Source organism: Mesoplodon bidens (genome assembly GCF_964165515.1).
Source record: "Mesoplodon bidens genome assembly, chromosome: 11".
Taxonomy (NCBI): domain Eukaryota; kingdom Metazoa; phylum Chordata; class Mammalia; order Artiodactyla; family Ziphiidae; genus Mesoplodon; species Mesoplodon bidens.
Genome location: NC_138167.1, coordinates 39,721,613 through 39,731,927, shown reverse-complemented (window position 1 = coordinate 39,731,927; position 10,315 = coordinate 39,721,613). Strand labels below are relative to the sequence as shown.

The following is a 10,315-nucleotide window of genomic DNA, read 5'->3' as shown; positions in this document are numbered from 1 at the left end:
CATTCCTATAAAGTCTTATAGTTTTCTGAGTACAGATCTTTTACCTCCTTAGGTAGGTTTAATCCTAGGCATTTTATTCTTTTTGATGCACTGGTAATTTTACTGAGTCCCAAGCTCGTACTGCTCACCACATGACAGGCCAATCAAATCAAGAGACAAGTTGTTGGGCAAGCAATAGCAACTTTATTCAGAAAGCCAGCAGAGAAGATGGTAGACTAGTGTTCCAAAAAACCATCTTGCCTGGGTTTGTATGCTAGTTTCTTTCATAGAGCAAAGAGGGGGAAGTAAGGAGATAAAGTAAAAAAAAAGGCAATAAGATGTTGCAAATATTTTCTAGTTCCAGCCAGACTCTGGAGGGGGAGGATGTTAATTTCTTCTTTCCTGCAGCCATGCATAGGTGGGCCTGGTCAGTATGTTTCCTGTGAGATAAACAAAGGTATTTTAGTTTAAGCTCAGGCATAGGAGGCAGGGTTCCCGGAAATAGGCTATTATGTATACTTTAAGCTGCAGGCAGCATCCCTTTAGTGACTAACTTGTAGCAAAAGCACTAAAATATGACGGTTAAAGTAAAAGAAACATCCAATATGGAGTCAGATTTGTTCTTCCCTCTTACAGTAAATGGAATTGTTCCTTTAATTTCTCTTTCTGATAGTTCATTGTTAGTATACAGAAATGCAACAGATTTCTATATATTAATTTTGTATCCTGCAACTTTACTGAATTTATTGATAAGCTCTAGTAGTTTTCTGGTGGCATCTTTAAGATTTTCTGTGTGTAGTATCATGTCATCTGCAAACAGTGACAGTTTTCATTCTTCCTTTGCAACTTGGATTCTTTTCTACTAGATGTAACCTTTTTTAAAATAAATTTATTAAATTTATTTATAAATAAATTTATTTATTTTTGGCTGCAGTGGGTCTTTGTTGCTGCATGCGGGCTTTTCTCTAGTTGCAGTGAGCAGGGTCTACTCTGTGTTGCAATGTGTGGGCTTCTCAATGCAGTGGCTTCTCTTGTTGCAGAGCACAGGCTCTAGGCACAAGGGTTTCAGTAGTTGTGGCATGTGGGCTCTAGAGCGCAGGCTCAGTAGTTGTGGCACACGGGCTTAGTTGCTCCACAGCATGTGGGATCTTCCCTGACCAGGGATCAAACTCATGTCCCCTGCATTGGCAGGTGGATTCTTAACCACTGTGCCACCAGGGAAGTCCCTACTAGATGTAATCTTAATCAACCAGTTTATAATTTTCTGCTCAACACCAATGTGGTAATCTGTCACATGAACACTCTCCATCCCCCAGAAAAAGAAGAGGCAATCTGCGTAATAAAAAGATGTTCTGGCCTAAAATTAATCATGTCTTTTCTTTTGCTAAGAGCTCCCTTGCCCCACCCTTCTTTCTATAAAAACCTTCCATTTTGTACAACACCTCAGAGCATCCTTCTAGTTGCTAGATGGGATGCTGCCTGATTCATGAATCACCTAATAAAGCCAATTGGAATTTACTGGGGCTAAATTTTGTTTTCTAACACATCTATTATGGTGGTGCTATGTGAGACAATAAAATCATATTCCAATTCTAGAACCTATCATAGCAGATTGTACCTTTTTTTATTGCACATATCAGCCCCTTTAATACATATTTGCTCAATTGAGTTGACCTAAGCTTGATTGCTTAGTAAATTTAATTATTGTGTAAAATTTGGATTTACTTCAAGGAAATGAGGCAATTACTTAGATCATTATTTGAGTGAAGCAAGTAGCAAGTTCAGAAGAACAGATGTCTATACAGTCCAAATATCACGATAAAATTCACTAGGTAATTATTCAAGTTGCACATTTGCCTAAAAAAAAAATAGTTGAAAAACACTATCAATTGGCATGTGGTTAAAATGATTTTATGTCAAGGAATCATTTTTCCCTTTTCTGGCAAAAAAAAAAAAAAGCTGTCTAAAATAATCTATACTTTGGGAGAATTGCCAACACTGGATCCGGTTTTTTTGCCACTGTAATAAAGTGAGCTTAAAGATAACTCATGTTTAATAAAAAAAAAAAAGCTTCTTCTCTATATTTTCTTTATAAACTCTTAGAAGTGCCAGTATTTTTTGAAGATTAAATAATGTTAGTTTTATTTATTTATTTTTTTTGCGGTATGCGGGCCTCTCACTGTTGCGGCCTCTCCCGTTGCGGAGCACAGGCTCCGGACGCTCAGGCCCAGCGGCCATGGCTCACGGGCCCAGCCGCTCTGCAGCACGTGGGATCCTCCCAGACCGGGGCACGAACCTGTGTCCCCTGCATCGGCAGGCGGACTCTCAACCACTGCGCCACCAGGGAAGCCCAATAATGTTAGTTTTAATGTAACAAAACAAGATCTTTTGTTTTATTTCCTTTTTATTCATAAACATTTTCAGCCTTACCCCCTTATTTTCACCTAAATGAACCACATATACTAAATATTAAAATTCTGTGTACAGGAAAAATACAAAGATACATTTCATAATTGAAGAATAAATCATGTTACTACAACTGGAAACAGAGACCTAGGTTTCAGGGGCTTCCCTGGTGGCACAGTGGTTAAGAATCTGCCTGCCAATGCAGGGGACACGGTCAGTGAAGATCCCACATTCTGCAGAGTAACTAAGCCCGTGTGCCAGAACTACTGAGCCTGTGCTCTAGAGCCCACGAGCCACAACTACTGAGCCTGCATGCCACAACTACTAAAGCCTGTGAGCCTAGAGCCCATGCTCTGCAACAAGAGAAGCCACTGCAATGAGAAGCCTGTGCACTGCAATGAAGAGTAGCCCCTGCTTGCCACAACTAGAGAAAGCCCACACACAGCAACGAACACAACGCAGCCAAAAAAAAATTTTTTTAATAAATTAATTAATTAAAAAAAAGAGACCCAGGTTTCATACACTCACTCACATATCCATTGTCTTAACACATATTTATTAAATAAATCTTACATGAATCTCTGTTCTCAGTGCTATGTACTGCTCTCAGTGCTCCTATGGTTAATGTGTGGATTTAATAGCTTTAACAATCAAGTATGTAATTAGGAAAATAACAGTGTGATAGAAAACTTTAAAGAAGATAATGATTCCTTTTCACTTTACTTTTACTTACAAGAGGTATTGAAGAGCTTCGGGTGGTAGAGAAATCACCTCCACCTCAGGACATTTTGAAAAGTTTCAAAAGAAAAGTTGAATCTGAGATACACCTTATAAGAGAGGTAAGATTTCTTTAGGTACCAAGGGAATAAGAGTGTGTTGGTTGGAGTGAATAGAAGAAACTAAAGTGGGAATGACACATAATGATAGCAGTCATTTATTTAGTGGTTACTATTTGTCAGGTAATTTATCTCCTATAATTCTCACAATGACCTTAAATCCTCATTCAGTAAATGGGGAAACTCAAGATCAGAGACACTGAGTAATTTGCTGTAGATCACACAGCTCTTAGGTAACAGAGGCTGAATTCATTCCTCAGAGCTCTCTGACTCTTGATTAAAAGAGTCATCTACCTAGATCTCTTGTTCCTGGATCACAATTCATACTAAAGAGAACTCGACTTTAAGACTCAAAAAACTATTCTAGGGAAGCCTATAAGTGAAAAACCACATGTGCCAGTAGCTAAGCAATGTCTTGTTTCAATGCAGAAATGATATTTACAGTGAAACTGACCTTTCTTGTATGTAAGAGATTCAATACAGGATTCCATTTACTATGGCAGGATATGAAATTAACTCATGAGATTTGAACTTCCTGGTACTTTCAAACCAAGACTTAAAAATAGAAATTTACAACAAGCATATTACAACTGGTGACTAAATGGGAGCACTGGGAGAAGTACAGTTGTAACAAAAGAGTTTAGATAACTTTTTATTACATTGGACTGTCTCCCTGCCTTAGTTCAAGGTTCTGATATTAGATTTCATTGGGGAAAAAATGAATTGAGATAACATCAGATAAAGCAGCATATTGTGAAAATTATGCATGGGATATCCCTATGAAATGAAATATTCCCCATCACTTAAACTAGAGTTGTATTAGAAGTATAAAGGCTTCCCATAAAATACACACAATACGGTCTAGCTCATATAACTTTGATTATATTTTCATCAGTCAAAACTGATGAAATTCAAAATTAATTCAAAACTTAATTCAAAATTAATTTGGAAGGTGAAATGTAAGTGTGTGTGCGAAACTCTGGATTTAACTCTGTAGTGATTATGGTAGCCTAAAAATATAGAGACCTGCAATTTAGAAAATGTTACTTGTGGTTGAGGCTTAAAGAAGCAAAGGAAATCCATTGCTTTACTCTGACTCACATTTTCTACACAGGAAGCTTAAATTCATCTCATGCACGCACACACAAACACACACGCACACACACACTTTCAAGTAACCTTTATATTCTACTAGGTAGATGCATGCTGGAATTAATTACTTTTGTCGGCCAAAGACAGCACCAGTGAACATTCTCAAATGTTACCTTATCACACAAAAAAGACCTACAATTTTTATTATGATCTTTTTGTCTCTTTTTGTAGACACTTATGATGAAATTTCATCTTTAGTGATGGCATTCATTGCAGTATTAGGAAAGGATATTTTCTCTTTTGGAGATAAATGGTGAGTTGACATTTTTGAGTCTCACTGGATTAACACAGAACAAGCTAGGGAAAAAAAAAGTTAAAAATGAAAAGGAGAATATAAGAAGTTCAGAAAAGCTATCCTTGAGTTGACAATTTGCTATGAAAATCCATTTCCTTACTTCTTTTAATTTAACTAGAAATCTTTCAGTAAAGCTCACTATTTAATAAAATGGTTTTATGATATACAAAAAATGAAGATGTGATATCTAAGGGCTAATTTTTAAACTAATGTGGGAAATATTTTCTTGAATCCAATAAAATGTTATCATTAAATATAATTTAACAACTCCCTGATAATGAAAACTGAAACTAACAAACATTGTACCAACTGTAGTTATAATGGCTTATAGAACAGGAAGATATTTCTCTTGGATATGCATATATTTTATATTGAATGAATCAAAAAGTATGTGTGTACCAGCAGTCCTACACTGTAATGCACGTATTCCTTTTAAAATAATGGCTCCCTGTATAATTCAGTTAATTGACATTTAAGCAGCACAAACTTTGTAAAACAAACCAGGTGCATTGGAGTGATCAAAAAAATAGGCATAGTTTGTGTTTTCAAGGGATATTTAATCTATTTTATTTCACAACCAAGTTCAGTGCTTTTCAACTTTTAGTGAGCATCAGACTCATGTGGGTGCCAGTCTAGGACTTGATTTTACTTTTCTTACAAGCTATTATATTAGTCTGTTACTTTTCCATGGATGCTGGTAGGAGACACGAGACTCCAAGTTCGGAGATAAAGGGCTCTGTTACTCACAATGTAGCAAATAGTATGTGAACATCAACAAGTGATTCATTTCCTTGCCCCCATATTCTCCAGAAGTGATGTAGAGTGCCCTGAAGGATGCCTACACATGATCCATGTTGCTAGAATCCAGGTGACTGAAACAGAATTATGTTTCAATCTCCTAGCTTCCCTTCTGGCCAGGCTGCCACCCAGAAGGTGTACCAATCAGGCCAACCTGAGGTTACTGGTAGGAGAAAGACACACATCATGCCCAGGAATAATCAGGGAAGAATCCTGAATTTTCAAAATAGTTTTATATATTTCACCTCCCCTTTCCTGTGATCATTACCCAGGAGGAAGGCAAGAGGAGATCAACCCATTCTGAGATGGCCACATTCAGTGATCACACTGTTTGTTTTACCAGGAAGAGACAAGGTCGATAGAGTCAGAAATAATTTTTAGATGATTTTTTTTAAATGCATTCTACCTCTCAATGATGCCAGCAGCCTGAAGATGATAAGGGCCATGAATGTACATCAAATACCATGATAATCAGCCTATTTTCAGTGGTCTTTAGGACAAAAGGCAAACCATTGTCAAACTGTAGATGGTTTGGAAAGTGGAACATGGCACAATTTAGATTTTAGAGTCATAGTTCGGTGGCCAGATTTTACTGATTGGACTGGAACAGCAACCCTACGACCAGAAAAAGTGGTGACAGTCATGAAGTACCACAGATATCCTTAAGATGGGAATCAAAGATTCCATGTAGTCAATTTGCCAGAAGGTAGAGGCAATGACTCCTGCAATGTGTCATTCCACATGTGAGTCAGATGGGTCAACTTTTGGCAAGAGTCACAAGTTTGGCATAAAGTAATGACTTCTAGATCAGAAACATACAATTCTTTATGAACAGTCTATGAAAGTGGAGGTATTGCCATGTCCAGTCCAATGATAAATTTAGGTAGTGATGGTGGCCATCTGAGTAGGCTTGATCAGCATCTTGATTCCAGTTGGTCTCATTAGAGAATGGACCCTTACCATAGACATCTACATGAATAACTCTCATTGCCAGCTGAGATTTGTTTCCACAGTTCATGGCTCAAAAAAAAGGGTGCATTTAATCCACCAGTCTGAGGTCTTCCAAGTGGTAGACCAGATACCTGGGATATTGGCAACAACCCAAGAATTAGTAAAAATGTGAAAAGATTCATCAAGGATAGTATTGGCCAGAGCTATTAAGACTACCTTGAGTTCTGCACAGTGAGTAGAGTAACCACATCCACCTTTGTTTACAAATATCTAGCACTAAGACTGAATACCAGTAGCAACCCAATGAACACCATTAAGTTTTTTTTTAATTAATTTAATTTAATTTATTTATTTTTGGCTGCATTGGGTCTTCATTGCTGCGCCCAGGCTTTCTCTAGTTGCGACGAGTGGGGGCAACTCTTCATTGCAGTGTGCATGCTTCGCAGTGCACGTGCTTCTCGTTTTGGTGGCTTCTTTTGTTTCAGAGCATGGGCTCCAGGCACGCAGGCTTCAGTAGTTGTGGCACACAGGCTAAGTAGTTGTGGTGCACGGGCTTAGTTGCTCTGCAGCATGTGGAATCTTCCCGGACCAGGGCTCGAACCCATGTCCCCTGCATTGACAGGTGGATTCTTAACCACTGCACCACAAGGGAAGTCCTAAGTTTTAATTTAGCTGAGCTATCAGTAAGTCAGGCTTAGAAATTTAGAAGAACACCTGTAAATCAAAGACCCCATTGGGCCAGCAGTGTTGCTTCATGAAGGCATTGGAGTTGAAGATAATATTTCCTCCAAAGGTGTAGCTGCCTGTTTCTGATGTAAGGACAAAATGCTTCTCCCGCCAATCCAGCTGTTCTCTTGAGTGTACCATTTCCATTCAACTAGTGAGGCTTGTTGGGTTCCTTCCTTGTCAGTAAGCCTGGACATCATTTTATGTGTTTATTGTCTATTTCTACTTATTTTCTGTGGATTGTCTGTATTATTTCCCCACTTTTCTATTCAGTTGTTCACACCTGTATTGCTTTGTTGAAGTTTTTTTATATTGTTTTCCAATCTTTCATTGCTTGTCATTTATGGCATCTTTCACTATACAAAATTTATAATGTCTATATCATCAAGTCTATCATGTTATATCTATATGCCTCCTGGGTTTGGTGCATCACCTGAAAGATATTCTTCTACTTCAATATTATTAAAACATTTCTGTATGTTTTCTTCCAAATATTGTTTGAATTTTTAGTCCATCTAGATTTCATTTTTACATATGATGATTAGTATTCAAACTTTATTTCCTTCTAAATAGTCAATATCCTAACAGCATACATTTTATTATTCTTCCATTCCCCACTGATTTAAAATGCCTCCTTATTTTCATGCAAAAATTCCAAATATGCTGGAATATATATTCCAAATATATTTTGGACTGTTCATCTGAGTCTAAAATATTAACATAAGACTGTTGACAGGACAGGGAAAGAATTATGTGATATTGTTTTGAAATGAATAGTAATTTTTAAAGCTATTGCCTTGTAGCTCATAGTGTCATTGCATTTCTCAAATCATGCTTAAATGTGCATTTTTTTCATTTTCTTTATTATGTTACAAGGAGTATTATTAATAGAGCTTACATTAAATTTAGGAAAAGACAGTATAAAATTTAGTTTTTATAAGCAACTATTCAATAGCAAAAATAGAGTCAGTCTTAAAGCATCCTAATAACTAGGATCAGTAAGAAAAAACACTGCTTCATTCTATATTCACATTTACTCCAATGTTGGAAAATCAAAGATGTGATGAAGCTAAAGATGATTAAGGATATGTATTTTCTTACTGTTACTTTTCTTTATTTTTGTGTCAAGACCAAAAGCTACTGAAGTCCATATAATTGGCTTTTCAGTCTTAAGGGAAGGAAATATTCAACACTTATTATATTTAATTATGGATTACAGAGGTTTCATCATCACCAAGGAGGTAACTTCTCTAACTTACATGAAATCCCCCAAATAAATCCTATATTAATTGACTATTGATATTAGATTATATTTCAGACTTAATTCCTGCTACTTGGTTCTTGAGTTTAGCCTTCAATCATGTGTATAGAATGTAGTCATTCATAATTTAACGTTGGCTATCCTAACCATTCTAACAAGATGGAGGCTTGATTGCTTTTCTGTCAGGATAGAGAGTGCATGCTCAGCACTCTTTGCCTAATTATGTCATTTAATTTTCACTATATTCCAGTCAATTAGATTTTGTTATTGTTCACTTTACTGATGGGGAAAGCCATAGTCAAAGAGATTAAGTGATCTGCCCAATGCCAAGAGCTAACAAAGAGCAAATTTGAAATTTAAAACCTTATCTGTAGTCTTCTGAAGTCCATGGTATCACTGCTGTATCATCATTCAAATTAAGCTTCAAGGGACTAGCTTACAGGTGTACACCAATAGCTCTGAGCAATAACGCTGTGGATTGAATGAATGGGAGTGGAAAGCTTACAAAGCCAAGACACAGACATTTTCATTACTTCTGGGCACAGATCTATTAAGAAGAGTCAGAAATTTGTCATTATTTTCTTTTTAAATTCAAAGCATGTGTTCAAAATACATGTTCAAGAGTTACTTAGATCATTTCTCCCATGCCCCTTTTTCAAGAACATTTATGTTGTTTACTGGACTATAGCTTGGTTCCTTTGTTTCTGTTTGTTTTCATTTATGAGCATGTAAAAATCTTACAGGGACATGTTACTTCCTTCCCTTTTTCTACCCTGTTTCCTTCCACTCAGTTGCCATAGGTAAGCAATTTCTTTAGCTCTGATTTATACTTTCACTTCTCTTTTTGAAAAAGAAAAAGAAGCTAAAGCAGATACATGTATATTTTCTTATTTCAAACATTATCTCTTTAAAATATAAGCTGAGTTACTTACCTGCTTAAAACCCTCCAGTGGCTTCACCTTACTCTTGTGATAAATCCAAACTCCTATGATCTTCTAGAACCTAAATTATCTGCCATTGACTAACTCTCTGACTTCCTTTTCTAGCATTCTACCCTTGGTCATTCCACTATATCTACTTGAATACACACATACTCATCCTTGCTCATGGTCTTTGAACTTGCTAAACTCTGCCTGCAATGCTCTTTACATTGTTCACCCTCTTACATTTTTGCATTATCTGCTCAAATGTCACCTCAAAGAGGACCTCTCTGGCAACCCCATTATCATGCTCTATACTCTTACCTTGCTTTGGTTGTTTTTTTGTTTTGTTTTGTTTTGTTTTGTTTTTGCGGTACGCGGGCCTCTCACCCTTGTGGCTTCTCCCCTTGCGGAGCACAGCCTCCGGATGCACAGGCTCAGCGGCCATGGCTCACGGGCCCAGCCGCTCTGTGGCATGTGGGATCCTCCCGGACCGGGGCACGAACCCGTGTCCCTTGCATCGGCAGGCGGGCTCTCAACCACTGCGCCACCAGGGAAGCCCGCTTTGGTTGTTTTTTATAGCATTTGACACTACCCGACCTTTTATTATACATTTATTTGCTAGGTGATTGTTATCAGTACCACTCACTATAATTTAACCCCTGTGAGGCAAGAACATTGTCTTGCTCACCATTCTGTCACCTGTGCTTGCAACAATGCCTTCAAATAGTGGGTGATCAGAAAATATTTGTTGGGTTTCCCTGGTGACGCAGTGGTTGGGAGTCCGCCCGCCGATGCAGGGGACACGGGTTCGTGCCCCGGTCCAGGAAGATCCCACATGCCGCAGAGCAGCTGGTCCCGTGAGCCCTGGCCGCTGAGCCTGCGCGTCCGGAGCCTGTGCTCTGCAGCAGGAGAGGCCACAGCGGTGAGAGGCCCGCGTACTGCAAAAAAAAAAAAAAAAAATATATATATATATATATATACATATATA

The 10,315-nt window shown here is 37.8% G+C and overlaps 1 long non-coding RNA gene across 1 annotated transcript; it reads right to left on the bottom strand.

Annotated features, from left to right (window-relative positions):
• Positions 1–230: 230 nt before the first annotated feature.
• Positions 231–10,107, bottom strand: LOC308625691. Its single transcript, XR_014017149.1, has 3 exons — positions 10,016–10,107; positions 6,427–6,548; positions 231–419 (listed from the first exon to the last, which is right to left on the bottom strand). It is a non-coding gene; the product is annotated as an uncharacterized lncRNA (long non-coding RNA).
• Between the last annotated feature and the right edge of the window lie 208 nt (positions 10,108–10,315).